Below are 2,500 nucleotides of genomic sequence, written 5' to 3'. Positions count from 1 at the left end.
TCACCACCTGCAAACTTTGGATTACACTTTCTGTGGATTGTATATACACTGGTGGACAGTCACATTGGACTTATCAACACACTGGGGTTCTTGGACTGTTTTTAGGGTATGGACAAATGAACTGTATTCTTTTAACAGAGTTTACCTGTTTTTAGGGTATGGACAAATGAACTGTATTCTTTTAACAGAGTTTACCTAGTTTTATCGTGTTGTTTTAAAGTCTTTTATGTGAACCTTGTAAATACACCAAATCTATTTAAACCAATTTTCTTTTATGTCTCATTCTTTTAACCACTAGTCATCTCTCACAGTTAAATCTGACCCCATTTTAGTCTTGTAACTCGGCTGATAAGGCCGATTGTTACACTTTTATGGGAGACCGCCTGGGAATACCAGGTGCTGTAAGCTTTTGCCTTTTCTTCACTATTTATATAATATGCTGGCTTTTACGGAGGCTGATCTTTAAATAGCCCACTTTTTGGAGCAGCCCTCGCTTATGGCCATACCGCGCTGAGAGCGCCCGATCTCGTCTGATCTCGGAAGCTAAGCAGCGTCGGGCCTGGTTAGTACTTGGATGGGAGACCGCCTGGGAATACCAGGTGCTGTAAGCTTTTGCCTTTTCTTCACTATTTATATAATATGCTGGCTTTTACGGAGGCTGATCTTTAAATAGCCCACTTTTTGGAGCAGCCCTCGCTTATGGCCATACCGCGCTGAGAGCGCCCGATCTCGTCTGATCTCGGAAGCTGAGCAGCGTCGGGCCTGGTTAGTACTTGGATGGGAGACCGCCTGGGAATACCAGGTGCTGTAAGCTTTTGCCTTTTCTTCACTATTTATATAATATGCTGGCTTTTAGAAAGACGTGTTTTACCGCTCTATTTATTACAATCATTTACATGTATTATAGAGTTTTAAGTGTTTTACATGTTTTTTAGGCCATTTTATTACTCTTAACATTTTAAGTGTATGTGTCTTTAATAAATGGATGGTTGGCCTGTCATGTGACTAGACACATGACAGGAAGCAGGAAGTACAACTGTATAAGAGAGCAGCATGACAAACAAAGGACAGTCACCAAACTGTTGGATTGAGGAGTTGCTAATTTTAGAGCTCACCTTTCCATTCACCACCTGCAAATTTTGGATTACACTTTCTGTGGATTGTATATACACTGGTGGACACTCACATTGGACTTATCAACACACTGGGGTTCTTGGACTGTTTTTAGGGTATGGACAAATGAACTGTATTCTTTTAACAGAGTTTACCTGTTTTTAGGGTATGGACAAATGAACTGTATTCTTTTAACAGAGTTTACCTAGTTTTATCATGTTGTTTTAAAGTCTTTTATGTGAACCTTGTAAATACACCAAATCTATTTAAACCAATTTTCTTTTATGTCTCATTCTTTTAACCACTAGTCATCTCTCACAGTTAAATCTGACCCCATTTTAGTCTTGTAACTCGGCTGATAAGGCCGATTGTTACACTTTTATGGGAGACCACCTGGGAATACCAGGTGCTGTAAGCTTTTGCCTTTTCTTCACTATTTATATAATATGCTGGCTTTTACGGAGGCTGATCTTTAAATAGCCCACTTTTTGGAGCAGCCCTCGCTTATGGCCATACCGCGCTGAGAGCCCCAGATCTCGTCTGATCTCGGAAGCTAAGCAGCATCGGGCCTGGTTAGTACTTGGATGGGAGACCGCCTGGGAATACCAGGTGCTGTAAGCTTTTGCCTTTTCTTCACTATTTGTATAATATGCTGGCTTTTACGGAGGCTGATCTTTAAATAGCCCACTTTTTGGAGCAGCCCTCGCTTATGGCCATACCGCGCTGAGAGCGCCCGATCTCGTCTGATCTCGGAAGCTAAGCAGCGTCGGGCCTGGTTAGTACTTGGATGGGAGACCGCCTGGGAATACCAGGTGCTGTAAGCTTTTGCCTTTTCTTCACTATTTATATAATATGCTGGCTTTTAGAAAGACGTGTTTTACCGCTCTATTTATTACAATCATTTACATGTATTATAGAGTTTTAAGTGTTTTACATGTTTTTTAGGCCATTTTATTACTCTTAACATTTTAAGTGTATGTGTCTTTAATAAATGGATGGTTGGCCTGTCATGTGACTAGACACATGACAGGAAGCAGGAAGTACAACTGTATAAGAGAGCAGCATGACAAACAAAGGACAGTCACCAAACTGTTGGATTGAGGAGTTGCTAATTTTAGAGCTCACCTTTCCATTCACCACCTGCAAACTTTGGATTACACTTTCTGTGGATTGTATATACACTGGTGGACACTCACATTGGACTTATCAACACACTGGGGTTCTTGGACTGTTTTTAGGGTATGGACAAATGAACTGTATTCTTTTAACAGAGTTTACCTGTTTTTAGGGTATGGACAAATGAACTGTATTCTTTTAACAGAGTTTACCTAGTTTTATCGTGTTGTTTTAAAGTCTTTTATGTGAACCTTGTAAATACACCAAATCT

The 2,500-nt window shown here is 40.4% G+C and overlaps 4 non-coding genes across 4 annotated transcripts; all 4 read left to right on the top strand.

Annotated features, from left to right (window-relative positions):
• Positions 1-492: 492 nt before the first annotated feature.
• On the top strand, positions 493-611 carry LOC141327204 (5S ribosomal RNA). Its single transcript, XR_012354514.1, has one exon. It is a non-coding gene; the product is annotated as a 5S ribosomal RNA (ribosomal RNA).
• An 84-nt stretch (positions 612-695) lies between these two features.
• On the top strand, positions 696-814 carry LOC141326713 (5S ribosomal RNA). The gene has a single exon (XR_012354066.1). It is a non-coding gene; the product is annotated as a 5S ribosomal RNA (ribosomal RNA).
• An 801-nt stretch (positions 815-1,615) lies between these two features.
• Positions 1,616-1,734, top strand: LOC141326866 (5S ribosomal RNA). The gene has a single exon (XR_012354212.1). It is a non-coding gene; the product is annotated as a 5S ribosomal RNA (ribosomal RNA).
• Positions 1,735-1,818: 84 nt separating this feature from the next.
• LOC141327192 (5S ribosomal RNA) lies at positions 1,819-1,937 on the top strand. Its single transcript, XR_012354503.1, has one exon. It is a non-coding gene; the product is annotated as a 5S ribosomal RNA (ribosomal RNA).
• The last annotated feature ends 563 nt before the right edge of the window (positions 1,938-2,500 follow it).

This window comes from Garra rufa, chromosome 2 (assembly GCF_049309525.1).
Source record: "Garra rufa chromosome 2, GarRuf1.0, whole genome shotgun sequence".
Classification (NCBI taxonomy): domain Eukaryota; kingdom Metazoa; phylum Chordata; class Actinopteri; order Cypriniformes; family Cyprinidae; genus Garra; species Garra rufa.
The sequence above is the reverse complement of the archived record's forward strand: the minus strand, read 5'-3'. Positions and strand labels throughout refer to the sequence as shown.